General features: G+C 45.4%; 1 protein-coding gene across 1 annotated transcript in view; it reads left to right on the top strand.

Moving 5' to 3' along the window:
• Window positions 1-15,711, top strand: part of TIAM2 (T cell lymphoma invasion and metastasis 2) — a 119,216-nt gene that overhangs the window by 62,836 nt on the left and 40,669 nt on the right. The gene's annotated exons all lie outside the window — the stretch shown is intronic.

Here is a 15,711-nt window from a genome sequence, read left to right on the forward strand (position 1 = left end):
GTTCCAGGGTTGCCTTCTTACCAGCTGTGTGACCTTGGTTGGAGAAGCCACTTAATTGGTCTGTGTTTAGTTTTTACAACTGTAATATAGTCTAGGATTTTTTATGGGACTAATGAGCTCATATTTGAAAAGAACTAGATTGTGCCTGGCACATAGTGAAGGCCATATAAGTGTTTGTTAACTGAATAACCCAGGTGACTTTTTCCCACTCTGTCCTTAGTCACCCATTTCTCTCCCAATGGTAACCATTGGTCTTTGCTTCTTTCTCATTCCGGTCTGGAGACTCTTAAATGTTGGGGGAAATGGTGGGGTATTTTTCTGCTCTGTTTTATTACATTATCTTCGTACATGGCTATGGTAGGCAGAAAAATCTACCCCCACCCCCAAGAATGCCCACACCATAATCCCCAGAACTTGTGAATATAGCAAAAGAAGTTACATGGCAAAAGAAACTTCAAAGACGTGATTAAATTCAGAATCTTGAGGTGGGGACGTTATCCTGGATTATCTCGATGGGCCAAAGACAGAGGCTAGAGAGTCCGAATTGGAGACGTGAGGACATAAGCAGATTAGAGTGATGTGGGCTTGTGAGCCAAGTAATGCATGCAGCTTCTAGAATTTGCAGAGGTGTGGGAACAGATTCTCCCCTAGAGCCTCCAGATGGAATATAGCCCAGCTTCCCACTTTAGTCTTCTGGCCGCCGGGACTGTAAGATAATACATTTTAGTTAATGTGTCAAGCGCAGTGTTTGATGGCAGAGGTACAGAAATGAAGAACCACAGCCCTGCCGTGAGGCCGCTGCGGTGGGTGGAGCAGATGCGCCAACAGACAGTCCCAGTCCCCCAGCATGAAAGCTGGAGCCCGGCAGCTCCTAAGCTTGTTGCTCTCCAGGCCCTTGACTCTGGAAAATTGTCAGAGACTCCAACGAGCTATTGTTATGCAGATTATCTTTATCGATGTTTATTATGTTAGAAGTTTAAACTGAGAAATTCAAAAACTATTAAAACTTATTTTAAAGTAAGAACAATGAATCTACTTCATGTTAACACAATAAGCATATTTTTAATGAACTGGCCTCCAAACAAACACACAAAAAATCAGGAAAACAATAGTTTTGTTTTACATTTTTGCAGTCTCTTCAATGTGTGTCCTAATAGAAGACAGCTGGGTATTAGGTCAGCTTCTGCTTTTCAGCCTATTGCAACGCTTGTTTTCATGAAAGTGATTTGAAGAAAATCCAGCCTCCCACAGATGTGTAGTTGCAGAAGAGAGAGGTGTCTGAATCATCTTTCAGATAATTGTGGATATTCTTTAATATTACACCAAAACTCAACAAGTGGTGATTCCTTCAAAGTGAATTACAATGTGGGATCTGAAACATAAATGGTGGACTTTTCTACTTGCTCCCATTAAACTGTACAGCATTTCACTGTACAGCATTAAAACCACATTCATTAATATCACCACCAGTTTCCTGTGGAAAAGCCTTGATGTATTGGAAAGCTATCAGGGTCACAGTGGTGAACACAGTTTTCCAAGATTTGACGTTATGCCAAGAAGTTGGAATTCTATCTACAGTACTGCCACACTTTTTCTTGGAAGTTATAGGCTCATTTTGTCATTTATTTATTGAGAGAGCATGCATGTGCGGATGGGGGAGGGGCAGAGGGAGAGAAAGAGAGAATCTTAAGCAGACTCCATGTTCATTGTGGGATGCGATCTCACAACCATAGGTTATGACCTGAGCTGAAATCAAAAGTTGGACACATGACTGACTGAGTCACCCAAGCACCTCTCACTTTGTTCATTTCAAGTAAAATATTTTGTCACTTATTTTTTGGAGTAAAAATAGTTTTATAAAAAGCAAAAACACAACTAGTTCAGCTTGCAACCCAGTGGTATAAGTGCATTTTCTTGAAACAGCCATGGCAGAGCTACGTGGACATTTCTCAAACATGTTGCCAAGGGTTGAGTTGTAGTAAAATCAGCCATTTTTGCTGCTTCATTGAGGACATTCTTTTTTTTTTTAATGTATTTATTTTTGAGAGAGAGAGCACGAGCAGGGGAGGGGCATGAACCATGAGATCACGACCTGACCTGAAACCAAGAGTCAAATGCTTAAACCGACTGAGCCACTCAGGTGTTCCCCCCTCCCCCTTCCCCACCAGAGCATTCTTAACGGGTGCTGGCACGTTTCTGGATGTAAGTGTGTGGTGATGGAGTCAATGATGACTAGTACGGTTGTGGCCGCTGCTCTGATGTGTGCCACGGCATTAGCACATCTACCCACCACTGCCTTGCTCTGCCATTGCATATGTCCTCAGAGATAAAAAGGCAAATGACTAGCTAGCATTATTGTCAAAGTAGTTTTGAACTTGTAGACTGCTTGCATGGTCCTCAGAGGCCCCGTAAGTCTACAGACTACGCTTGCGGAAGGGCTGATACAGTACGTAAGGGGCAGCAGTAACGCACATTCCAGGTTCTCAGGGCCACTTTTGAGGGAGAGTGTCACTTGTGTTAAACCCTGAAGAAAGCAGTGTGCATTCTGGGCACAGAGACATTGCGGAGGATGGGGGTCAGGGTCTTGCTGTTGGGAAAGGTGCGAGTCTTTCGTGGTTTTTGGATAGTAAGGTGTGAATGGGGGAGGTGGAGAAGATTAGACTGGATGGAGAAGAATGGAGAAGATAAAACTAGTGAAGGCCAGGGCACAAAAGGGTCTTGTGTGCCAGGCAGGGAGGCCCGGGTGATGAGGAGCTGAGGGGGAGGGGGGAGGGCAAGTGCATTGAAGTTGGTCATGGTCAGACTGAGAAATGATACAGGCGTGGGCCAGGCTGGGATGGTGTTGAGGAGTGGGTGGCACTGCGGTGGTGGGACAGTCCCTGGGCGTCCCTCCACCAGAGCATTTAGGTTGGCAGGGGTCACTGTCCTTAGCACAGGGTCTCTTGTATTTTATCACTAATAAATTACCAGACACATAAGTGCAACCTCTCAATAAATATTTGCTCAAATATAGGAATGAATGAATCAAGGATACGGAATGATAGGACTTCAAGCTTTAAAAAAGAAAACAAAATGGGGCACCTGGGTGGTTCAGACTTTGGCTCAGGTCATGAGCTCTCAGTTCATGGGTTCGAGCCCCACATCAGGCTCTGTGCTGACAGCTCAGAGCCTGGAGTCTGCTTCAGATTCTGTGTCTCCCCCTCTCTCTGCCCCTCCCCTGCTCATGCTCACTCACTCTCTCTCTTAAAAAAAAAAACAAAACATCAAAAAATAATTTTAAAAAACCTCCAAGGTCTTGCATTTCCAATACTAACTTGATTTTTCAACAAAATGCTAATACTTACATTATAACCTAAAATCTGATTTAAAGTACAGAAAATACTTACATTACATTTAAAATGTGGTTTAAAGTGCTAAGAAGGGAATCACGGCTTTGTTCAGGAGGCTGAGTTTGCGGTAGAAAGAATTTGACTTGAGAAAACTTTTTTTCTGTGAAGTTGACGAATGAACTATGATGCTTGATTTTAATCTTGATCCTGAATGCAAGCCCTAAATCGTCCATGACGTGAGGCTTGCCGTTTTCTACCCCCACCACGGTGAGTACTCCTTACTTATGAAGAGTGTCCAAGGCCAAGTGGAGAAACCAGGAGTCTCTTCTTTTTTAAACTTGCCTTTATCCATTGAACAAATAAATTTAGTGGCTGCCTGTTCTGTGTCAGGCACTGTTTCAGAAGTTCTGGAGATCACAGCAGTGAACGCAACAGGTGAAAACACATGGAGCTTCTGTTTCAGGGCGTGGAAATGGATGTGAGCAATAAACCCAAGTGGATTGTATCGTGTGCGAACAGGTGATAAGTGTGATGGTCAACACATAGGGCAGGGAAGGCGGGGCCAGGAGCAGAGATGGGAGCGGCACGCCGTTGTAAATAGGGCACCAGTAGTCGTCCGGAAGATGGAGGAATTGGAGCGGCTTGGCGGTGAGGGATGGAGCCGGGGGCGGGGGGACATCCAGAAGCGAAGCTCTCCAGGCGGAGGGAACAACCACAGGTGCCCCAAGATGGGGATGTAACTGGCATGTTTCAGGCAAATAGCCCAGCGTCCCTGGGTGAGAGGAAGGGGGCGGGGAGGCGAGGCCCAAGAGCACATGTGAGGCAGGATCTGGGGGACTCTCTGGTTCAAAGTCTGAGGACAAGGAGGGGCCGTCTGTGGTTTTGAGCAGACCCGCGGCATCACCTGACCAGGATTTTAAAAGGAGCACTGACTATTGAGGATAGGCTGTAGGAGGCCAAGGGTGCGTTGAGGCTTTTGCAGTGACCCAGGTGGGGCACGACGGTGCCCTCACTCTCAGTGGTAGCAGTGGAGGTACAGCCAACAGAACTTGCTCAGGGATTGAATGTGGGGTGTCCAAGAAGGAGGGGAAGCAAGGCGACTCCCAGGTTCGGCCTGGAGCAACTGTTAGCAAGGAGCTGCCATCACCTAAGACGGGAAGCTGTGGATGGAGCTGTTTGCGGGGAGACCGGGACTTGACTTTGGAACACCTTGTGTTCAGCCTCTGTGTTTGTAATGAATATTCCACCTGCTTCCAAAATGGCTGTACAAATGACTTATACTGAAAGGTTTTATATAAAATTCCACAAAATTCACCAAAGCTTAGCAGCATAAGGGGAAGAGGAGGAGATTTGAATGACAACTTGCCTACTCTAAAGGGTTTCAGGCAGAGTATAGGGGCAAAAATATGTTCCTTTATAAGAGAAAACGATGAAGTTTGAAATAGTAGTGCAGCAGATTCCTTTCATCCAATTGAGTAGTGATTGGTTGCATCCTATAAATTTATTTCTGATCCTACAATTCTCAGCTCTGATTATCTATTTATAAATTGTTCTTTCCCATCACATCTTTAACATGTTGAGGGAAAATGGCACCAAGGTCACATTATCCAATTTTATGACTTGTTAGAGGCTCTGGGAAAAGTTATTTGGAAAGAGACATAGGAAATTGTTAGAATTATTTTGTGTCTTTCGTGCGGAGGCCCGCCCAGCTGCCCCTGGAAAGTGGGCAGACACGGACCACGTAGCACAGGGTGCAGAATGCTCCTTCCTCCCAGCTCTCCCATGGAGTCCTCCAGGCTTCCTATGGAGTCTGGAATTTCCAGGGAAGCACTGAGAAGCTTCTAAACGTAGCTGTTCTCAGCTTTTCTGCATTTACCTTCCCAACACGAATTACTCCTAACCTGTCATTGGTGAATTTAATTCTGACTTTAATGTTGCAGTTGGTGAATGACCCTGTCACACTTCTGTGAGGTGGAGGCATCTTTGCATAGTAGTATTAGCAACATTATTTGACTGTCTATTGAAGTGTGTCATTATGATGTTAAAGAAATGAGGAGAAAAGGCTGGAAAATGCTGATAAGAAGCCTAGGTTTCATTAGCTTAATACCTGTGCCCCAGAAATGCCAGTCACCAGGTGTGTCCCAGCCGGCAAGCCTGTAGTGCCATGTGGGTGTGCGCTAATCTCCAGGAGGCCAGTCGGCGTTCACTGGGGAAGGAGGAGGAGATTAAGATAGGCAACGGTGACTATAAATAGACATTTTATAATTTGTTTAGATCCCTGGGAATACAAGTCTTCACGGAACCTACACACTCAGTTTTCACACTTTTGGGATTGTATTCTGTGAGAAGTAGCGGGCTGCCCCCACGTCAGCTCAGGGGACCGCGGACTCGTCCTCTTTCAAACTTGGTATTCCTGATCTGGAAGTTAGGATTGATTGCCTTGCCATATCGCTGTGTACTTACCATAATTTACCTACTAGATTGAAAATCCCTTGAAGAACAGAGACCTTGAGGAATAAGGAATAAGACTTGGAAGCCAGTGCGATTCTTGGGAATAGCAGGTGTCTCCCTCAAATATCTATGAAGTGAAACTAAGGTTCAGAGGAGTCTCTTAGTGTGCAGTAAAGGAAGGGTTTCCTAGAGTGGGGCCTGGGGGATCAAAAGAATCCCTGAGCACACCTTGAAGCCTCCCGGCTTCCTTCCTTACAAATTTGACTGCAAGGGAGATGTGCTGAGACTTTCTCAGAGCTGAAGTCTCGCTCACCCTCACTTGCACACGTGTGTAAGGGGCTCTGGGATGGCCCATGATGCTGTTCGCCAAACCATATGCTCCAGGTGCGGTGAGTTTAAGAGTGAGCTCTCCCTGCCCCCCTGGTCTGTGCTGCTCTGTAACTTCCATGGGCTGATCGGTGCCCATGACATACGATTCCTTTGGCAGACAAACCAAAACCACAACAAAAAGGGAACAGTCTGTATCACCGCTGTGGGGCCATGTGGATAGTGAGATGTGCTTTCAGTTTAATCTGGAGGGAGTAACATGGCTACAAGACTGGATCTGCAGGAAGGGGATCTGGATTGTAACTCCAGCCTTGTGCTTGACCTTGGGTGGGTTACTCTAACTCCTGTTTCCTCAGAAACTCAGTTCTTTAATAGGCTTAAAGCACTGACATGGGAATGCACATTTCTTACAAAAGTTTGCAAAGTGAAAAAAGCAAAGTAATGGATCAAGCATTCCATTTTGGTTTTGCAGCAAATCTCATTACCTCTTTAAATAGCATCAGGTTTTGACTGCTGCAGAGAAGGTGTTTGTTAGGCTTCGTAATGATAGGCTGACTCAGATCTAAAGATCACAAAGAACCTTAAAAGCATTAATTACCCCTTAGTCACCCTGATGGAGCAGAGATGTGTTATTATCATTTTACTTTCACAGCTGGGTAAATCAAGGCACAGACACATTAAACTGCTGGCAACATGGACAAGGTCATGGTCAGTGGTGGGGAGAGAAGTGTATCTTCTTGTTTCTCCCTCCAGGTAGGGGAAATGTGTAGATTTTAACTCCTTATTTTCCTTTAAAAATTTTTCTTTAACACTTATTTATTTTTGAGAGACAGAGTGTGAGTGGGGGAGGGGCAGAAAGAGTGGGAGACACAGAATCTGAAGCAGGCCCTGGGCTCCGAGCTGTCGGCACAGAGCTCGAGCACAGGACTTGAACTCACGCACCATGAGAGCGTGACCTGAGCCACCCAGGCCCCCTCCTATTAAGTATTTGTCAGTTCACATACTAGAGCGAAACCCAGTGATGACATGCGCCTCAGTAAGACAAATCCAGGTGTTCTCTGGGTGGTAATGGCCCTCTGAATTATCTCTGTTCTTATCTGAAGACTGGGGATGGGATCGGGAACAGACCACCTTGTGTTTGGTGCTGTCTCACTTTAGGGGAAGGTCACTCGTTCAGTAATAGTTTCACTGTCATTATTCTTAGGCCTTTTTTGATAATTCACACTGATTTTCATTAACCTTGCAGTAACATAACTGTATTTTGTGTAGTTTAGTTCTTTGGCACTCACAAAGTGGGCTTGAACTCTTAATTTCTCTCCTGTGAAATCCACACTAACAGTCTTCCCTTCTTTAAAAAAAAATAAGCAAGCTGGGGTACCTGGGTGTCTCAGTCTGGCCGAGCATCCGGCTTCAGCTCAGGTCATGATCCCATGGTTTGTGGGTTTGAGCCCTGCATTGGGCTCTGTGCTGACAGCTCAGAACCTGGAGCCTGCTTCAGATTCTGTGTCTCCTTCTCTGCTCTCCCCTGCTCGCACTTTGTGTCTGTCTCTCAGGGATAAATAAACATTTAAAAGAAAATTTAAAAATATAGTTTATGTACCAAAAAATTTACCTTTAAAGTGTACACATCAGTAGTTTTTAGTATATTCATGGAATTGTGCAGCCATCACCACTAACTCCAGAATATTTTTGTCCTCTCCGGAAGATACCGTGGACACATTAGCAGTCACCCCCACCGCCCCTCCCGCCAGCCCCTGACAGCTGCTAATCTCCTCTCTGTGTTTGTGGATGTGCCTGCCTGTTTTGGCTGTTTCACATAAATGGAGTCCTACACCATGTGGCCTGTCATGCCTGACCATTTTCCTTTAGCATGACGTTTTCTAGGTTTAGCCATGTTGTAGCATGAATCAGTCATGGATTCCTCTTTAAGGCTGAGGGGTACTCTGTTTTACCCTCTCTTAGTTCCACCAGACAAGAGCCCTTCCTGAAAGAAGTTGCTCAGGTTTTCTTTCTCCTGTGGCACATCCCCTAATAGAATCCTGGGTGTACTCTTGTTAGAAGTTTCCTTTCGAGGTCTGTAAGTAGAATTCCACCTAAATAGTTTGGAAGGGTTTTGAACTTAAATTCTACTTTATTAAAATTCTTAAGTGTCTGAAATACGGTGGTGTGTATGTTTGATGCCCCCGAATGTAACTAAGTGTGGCATCTGGGGTTCGTTCTAGCTCTGGTGGGATACCAGTTTTGCATAGAGCCGAAATCTTAGCTGGAGATCCCTCTTACCACTGACTGCTTTTCATCAGGGACCCTGATAAGGTCTGATGGGAAGCCCTTTGCCTTCTTTCTCTGGTTACACGCATGCTTCTGTCACCACCGTAGGCTGCCTAGAAAATGAGAATGTGGGTGTATCTTATTCCCTTCATCCCTCTCCTCATCATGAGACCGGCCGGTGGCCCGCAGCCCATTCCTAGCCCAAAAACAGCCACCACATTCCTGTTCCTCTAAGGATTCTTTCAGATGTTGTGATAGTTATCATAAGATAATTGACTGGAATCATGGCAGCCTGCTATTAAGAAACATTTCCAACCAGTACTTACTTCTCTCTGTTGTCACCAATGATCTTCCATTGTCAGGAACATCACTAATCGCAATGTGACCTCAAGTGAAATGGATTTGGCAGATTTATGAAATTTACATTTTTTTGGCATGGTATTTGTGCTGTGATAGAATTTACTTCTTTGCAGGCTCAGTGGTGACATTCAGACAGATGCCTTGATTTTTTTCTTGACATAAGAATAGTAACAATAATGAAATGTAGAGTCTCAGATATCTTCAGAAAAGTTGATCAATTTTTGACTGTACATAGTGTCAGTGGTGATGCCTTTGCTAATGGTGCAGGAGGCTTTGACTGGCCATGGAATGCGGTCACCTCAGAGTTATCATTTTCTCTTGTTGAATAAGTAGTCCATCTCTTTCATTTAAATAGTTTTATTTTCATTCTGTTTCACTGACCAGTGATGAGTAGTATTTGCCTGGATGATAGAGTACAGCACATGTCATTAATGATAGATGTCACGAATCCCTGCATTTTAAGTAAAAGAATGTGTAAAATTTAGGGAAATCTGAGTTAATTAAAAATAATGCCATACAAGGGCTACACATTCAACCTCAAAAAGTTTTAAGCTTTTCTGTGCAAAGAAACTCAATGTTCAGTGTGCTCTTGACTCTGAGAAACTGTGTGGTGGGCACTAATGCAGAATTTTACAACAGTCGGTGAAGCATGGAGAAAACGAGATCCGTAAGATGAAGGAATTCAGTTGGATAGTTTCTAAGATCCTCTTCAGATCTAAAATTTATACTTTTTTTTACAAGCTGTTCATTTGTAGAATTACGTAGTGGAAATTCTGAGAAATTAAACAAATGGAATAGATTCAGTAGATTAAGAACATAAATCCCACAGACTATGCTCTCTGAATGTAATTGGGTATAAAATTATTAAAGTCGAAGATGTACAACTGCAACACCACAGGGGATTACGTAGTGACAAACGTAATAAAACCATTTATTATTTACTCGTAAATTCTTTGATATTATTTTCTAGATTTTTTTCAGTCATCTTCATAGAAGATCATTTTTCTGTTGTTTCCACCGCAGAGGGGGGCCTATGGGTTAATGATGAATCAACTAAAACATTTTTGAGTCTAATTGAGAGTCCCAATTAAATATACTACATTATTTATCTGAACACAGTGCTATCTTTTTAATAGCCTTATTTAGCGTATTTCATTTTTCTTCAGGAAGTGAGGGAGCTAATATTCCTATTGCACCTGCTCTCAACTGTCGCTCGTGGTGCATTTTGCCTCCTCTCATGTCCTGGGCCTTCACAGAAGAAGACCTGGCCCCAGGGAGAGGTAGAGGTGGTTCCCAGCAGGGGCAGGGCTGCCCTGCCCACCAGTGACCTTTTAGAAATTTATGGATTCGTTTTGGTTTTTATAATGAATTGGAGGAACATAGCACTTAGTGGCCGTGGACATGATTGCTGGATGTCCTGCATGTTCCAGTTAATTTCTCACACTGCAGAGATTTCCCACTGGATATTCATGTAGGTGAAATACGTGCGTAATTAGCTGAGCCAAGAACTGGCTTCATTTTACAAATGAACACAAATTATTTCTTTCCCCACAGCTATGGACTACTTTGAATTTTCTAGGAATGCAGCAGACCAATGAACCAAGGGAAGTTTGTCCTTTATTTTGCTCAGAACTTGGCCACAAGCTTTTATCCCTTTGGAAAATCAGATCACTGATGGCTGCACCTCGGATGCACTAGAGCCCACCAAGGCGCACCGGTGCAGGTCTGTGACAAAGCTAAGATACTTAGTGTGATTCTCTGCAGTGCAAATGTTGGACAGGCTTCTAGAGTGGTTGCGACCCAGCATTTGCAAATTGAAACACACATTTTTAGAAATTGCAAATTACTTTCCGTTTATTTTTCTCCTTGCGTTACCATTAGGGCATTATATTGCTTTTTGTGAAACAGCATATGGAGGTAGATTATATTATGCGTGAACGTTATTTCAGAATAGCATTGAAAGGGGCTTTGGATGTGGTGATACTGAGAATCTTCATGATTCCTTTTTTTTCTTGAAGCACGAAAAAGCATAGTTTAAAAATAATTTCCCTTCTCATTGCCACTTCTTTTAGTGTACTTGTAGCGAATCTTCAGCCCACAAACCGGAAGCAGGTTTCCCTGATGCGAGGACTGCTGCCATCAATTTGTCAAAAAGGGCTTCTTGTAGCTAACAGGTGAAAACATTCTGGTTTCTTGTTTGGGGCCTCAGGGTTTGAGATCATCTTGCGATTTTAGCTCAGTTCCTTAAATAGTGGCTGTTTCCAAGAACGCAAGTGGCATTCCCAGCCTTTGCCATGGGGGGTTCTGGATCATTCTTTCCTAGGGGCCGGTTGTCCATCCTCTGGAGGCCACTCCTGGCTGCTGCGGGCAGTGTGCCTCGCCCACCCTCCTCACAGCTGCTTGAGGGGCTGTCCCGGGACCGGGAAGAACTTCTTGTCTCTAGCTGGGTGAGGAAGGAGGAGGAGGCAATCAACAAGACCCGATGGATGAGGTGGCCCAGCTCGGTGAACCAGACACCCCGCTGCCTGCTGAGCAGAGCCAGCGCTCCTGAGCGGTAGCGTCGGGGGAGACCAGTGGGGACACCACTGTGCGCCCAAGCCCTTCCCAGGCTTCCCAGTGGCTCCCATTCCCACAGACGTCCCCCTGCACGTGCCTGTCCACATCAGCACCTGCATAGCCTGGTGCCTCCTGCACTCCTACCTATCAGCTGTGCTAAATTGGATTTGGAAGTGATGCCAACATAAACCTTCAATGCACACTACCAGCTGTGTGGGCAAGGCAACCTTAACATTCTCGTTTCCTGATGTTTCTGTTTTTAAGCTGACCCCCAGGGTGTAACTTGAACACAGGTTTGAGTCTGTAATTGTGAAGGATTTGGGATTCCCAGCTGCTGGGCTGACAGTGGTACCAGCACAGTGTGTGGTGCCGTCCAGGACAGGAAGACACTGACATTTCCTACCTGGATGCTTCCTTGCTTGTCTATAGGGAACGGGAGGGTGGGGACAGTCACCTTCTAGGGGAGCGTGCCTCGTGTGTCATCACTCTTGAGATGTGTTTGGTTTTGAAGGGGAGAGAGAGAGAGAAAGAGAGAGAGAGATGTCTGGGCCTGGTCTCCTGGGCGGCACCTGACGTACCTGGTGCCCGGGGCATGGGGGGATGGTGCAGAGGCCAGCAGCCATCTGACCGGGGAGGACATAAATGGAATGAGCAGATCCAAATATAGCTTGACTTGTTGTGACTCTGTCACACACCTGCCATGTAGAAGCCCTTGTGCGTCGCATTGCATGTGAGATGTCACGAGGCCAGCCCTCACCCCGCGTTGTTAATTTCCACGAAGAAGAAGATGAGAGAAGACGGTGTACTTACCAGATATAAATGGATATCTTGACTTGGATTTATGATTTTGCTATTTTTCATTATTTATGATCATATCGGCCGCTTGGGGTTTCTGGAGCAGGTCTGAACTTGGGAACTGCAGTGTGCTGAGCACGGGCTGGGCAGGAAGCATATGTTTACAGTTTTAGGGGGAAAGTGCCCTAACCTATGTCCTAGTGAGTACAGCCGCGCCAGGAGGCTCTCCTAAGGTTCAAGGCTGGTGCTTTGGTGGGTAGGGGAAGGATATATTTACTCACTTCAGCAGCTGGTGCTCAGGACGTGGGCAGACTAAAGGGGGACTATACATAGGCATTTGGCACCTAGGACAGGATGTCAGTGCTGTTTAAAACAGCTTTGTAAGCAAGCATGCGGATCTTACTGGCCTACACGTATTTTTTTTCTTTTTTGAAGAGCCGGTCTGCTCTTCTTCCCAAGGCTTACTTTGTTCTCATTTCTCCTCTGGAACACTAAGGGCACACGAGTTTTTATGAGGATACAGGTCCCAGTGAAATTTGAGGCTTCTTGGAGCTGGGGTCCAAAGCCATGGACCGTCCAGCCTGGCTTCCCCATGCCTTGTGTCCAGGACAGCATCGATGCGTTGCCAGGAGGTTGGAATAGGAGTGACTGCAGAGACTCGGTTTCCGCCCAGATTCCATTCTGCCTCTGTGAAATCTGGGTGGTGGAACAGCTCTGAGATTTCCTGTCTTACTCTGGAAGCATCCAGAACTGCTTCCTCCTCTCAGATCCCTGGCGCTGGCCTCAGTTGGAGTTGAGTCCTGAGATCCATTCTGTCTGTGCTTGTGCCTCAGAGAGGATCTAAGATGTACCCAAAGGCTCTCTAAAGTTAAAGGTAGCAAAGGTGACAGGGAAGTCTTACTGATGTACAGCAAAGCCTTGTTTCCTGAGGTGAGCAGAGTTTTGACCCCAAGAAGAGTAGCCAGTGTTCTGTTCCCAGCTAACCATTTTGCCTTTGTAAGAAGTATAAAGTTTTGGGAGTGTTCAGCCTTTCAGTTCTAAAGTTTTGTGAATATGTTGAATAGATGACTCAATCTACTTGGCACCCACTTTTGACATCAGCCGTGTTATTTTCCCTCACAACCATCTGGCTCCTCCAGGCTCCTTATGCCCGTGCCATGTCTGAGATCTGGGGACTCAAGGTCTCCTTCATGTCTGTATCCCCAGCACTTAGGACGTATTGATGTGTAGCAGGTGCTGTAGACCTCTTCATCGTGAATAAATGTCTTGATTGTGTCCTAATTCTGTCCTTGATACAACTCTTGGGAAATGCTGGTGCTCTCTAGTTACAAGGTAAAGGCGGCAGTAATGCCGACCTGGCTCTCTTGCCTGGCTAAGGTGCCATTACACTGTATGGCTTCTGTGAGGTTGCTCCTTCTTGACTTCCTTCTGCTCCTCTGTTATTTCTGAATGAATAGAGGTATGTCCTCTGAGGGCCTTTTCCCCTTACACACTGATCGACCGTACTAGGGTCCTCTCCATGGTCTGCTTCACGCCTCACTCTGCCCGGAGCCTCACTCCAGACCCTGGACGGCCGGACTCCTGACCAGCTCCCCCTGGACGGCCCACATGCATCTCAGACTCAGAACTGCCAGCGCTAAGCTCATGAGTTCTACTCTGCCCCTTCCTGTCTCCATCTGTCCCGTCACCTAGGGCATAAAGCCAGGTCCTCTGCTGTCTCCTTTCCATATCTCCTTCTAGAAAACAGGCAGCAAAGAGGAGACCTGTGGGGTCTAGCTGCTTAGATTTCTGTGTTCACTTCATTTCCTCGCTTTTACTCTATTCTGAGTTCATATGGGTCTTTCTACCTCCTATCTCTAGTGTTGCTGTGACCTTCTGACTGGTTTTTCTCCCAAAGGTTTGCCCTCTATCAGCCCCTCTGTCACAGGGCGCTTTCCCTGCTTCTCTACTGTAGCCACACTCAACACGTTTCCACACAGAGCTGGGCTCTTCCCGCCATTTGCCTTTACTCAGTGGCCTCCTGCTCCTGGAATCCTCTCTCTCCACTGCTCACTGGTCATTAGCAGCCATAAAAACAAATAGGTACCCCCCGCCCCCAGATTTAAACTCTGCTCACGTGTTTCCTTTGCTATTAAATCTTTTAGGATCTTTTGCAGAATTAGCTTCCTGACTGTCCCCACCGTGTGGACTTTCCTCACATCATCTGTGACCCGTCACCTCCTCCAGGGCTAGAAGCTTGCCTTGACCGTAGTAACTGCATCTCCTTCCTTTTTGTATCCCTAGCACCTAGCACAGTGCCTAGAACATAGGCAGTGCTCAAAAAGTGAATGTTGAATGGATGGATGAAAAGGTGCGTTTGTGCTGAATACACCAGCAACAATGGCTGGTGTTTATGGTTCCTGACGGTTGGTCTCCCTTAAACACAGGTGCACACAGCAGCCTAACTAGGCAGTGATGGAGGAACTTTGGGTTCCTTTTGGCTCGGGGACTAATCTTGCTTCCCGTACAGTCAGCGTGCTGGTGCTTGGCCTGCCTCCATGGTGTGGTGTTAGGGGCCTGGCAGAAGCAAACCCGAGTGTCCCTGCTACTTGAATTTTTCCCAGGCATGTCTCCTGCATCTGTGATCAGCGCTGCCTTATCCAGGCCAACTTATTCCAAAAACAAGTGTGACTTGAACTATCTGGTTCTTTTCTGGGTGGGATTAGAATTTTGGATGAGGCAAAAGGAAGAAGAAATTAGAGCTCCAGAATTCTGTAGACCATTCAGATATTTTCTTAAGGTCTCCTTTTGTCTTGGAAGCAAGTGCCTATGTACTGGTTGGTTATATCAGCATGGATCACGGACCGGCATTCCCATTCATGAGTTTCACTAACTTTCTAGGGCTCCGATAGCTTCTAAAGGTCTCCTAGAGACCAGTGTCCTGGCCTGCGTCCTGCTGGATAGTTTCTTTGTCATCATTTATCTAGATCTGCTCAGGTTTAAGATCAGTGACTTCTTATTATAGCTACTGGGATCAGAAACCATCTGGCTTCACCTGGTTGAGGGGACAATCTACCAAATACAAGAGTTACAATGGAAACCTTTGTTATATTTTGATAAAGATGAATCCATCCTTCTTAAATTCGTTAATTTGAGAACCATTGGAAAGGAGTGGGTTTGGCAGGTATGTATGACTGTAAGTTGAAAAAGTGCGTCCTCTACTTACATTTGATACTGCTTCTTACCCATTACTCTGGAAATTAACAAAGTCTTGCTATTCCTTAGGGGACTTTCAATTCAGGATAAAATTGTGATTGATGTCAGAAAAACAATTAAGCTTTCAAGGGGGTGAGTTTTTGGTTTTAATAAGAGTCTATGATATTGTATCATTGGTTTTCTAAGATAACCCTGGTGATTTTGCCCTCACATTGCCAAAAAGAGGGTAGTACCAAGAGTGGTCACTGGTGTTGGATTCTTGGTCCAAATAAATTATTTGAGGTCAGAGATTAGTGAAGTACTGTTTACAGAGAAATAGGCAGAGTGATCAGGTATTTAAGTCATTGTTTTTTTTTTAAGGTTGCTTTATTTTTGAGAGAGCGAGCACATGGGGGAGGGGCAGAGAGAGCAGGACAGAGGATCCGAAGCA

The sequence above is a fragment of the Suricata suricatta genome, chromosome 7 (assembly GCF_006229205.1).
Source record: "Suricata suricatta isolate VVHF042 chromosome 7, meerkat_22Aug2017_6uvM2_HiC, whole genome shotgun sequence".
In the NCBI taxonomy this organism is placed as follows: domain Eukaryota; kingdom Metazoa; phylum Chordata; class Mammalia; order Carnivora; family Herpestidae; genus Suricata; species Suricata suricatta.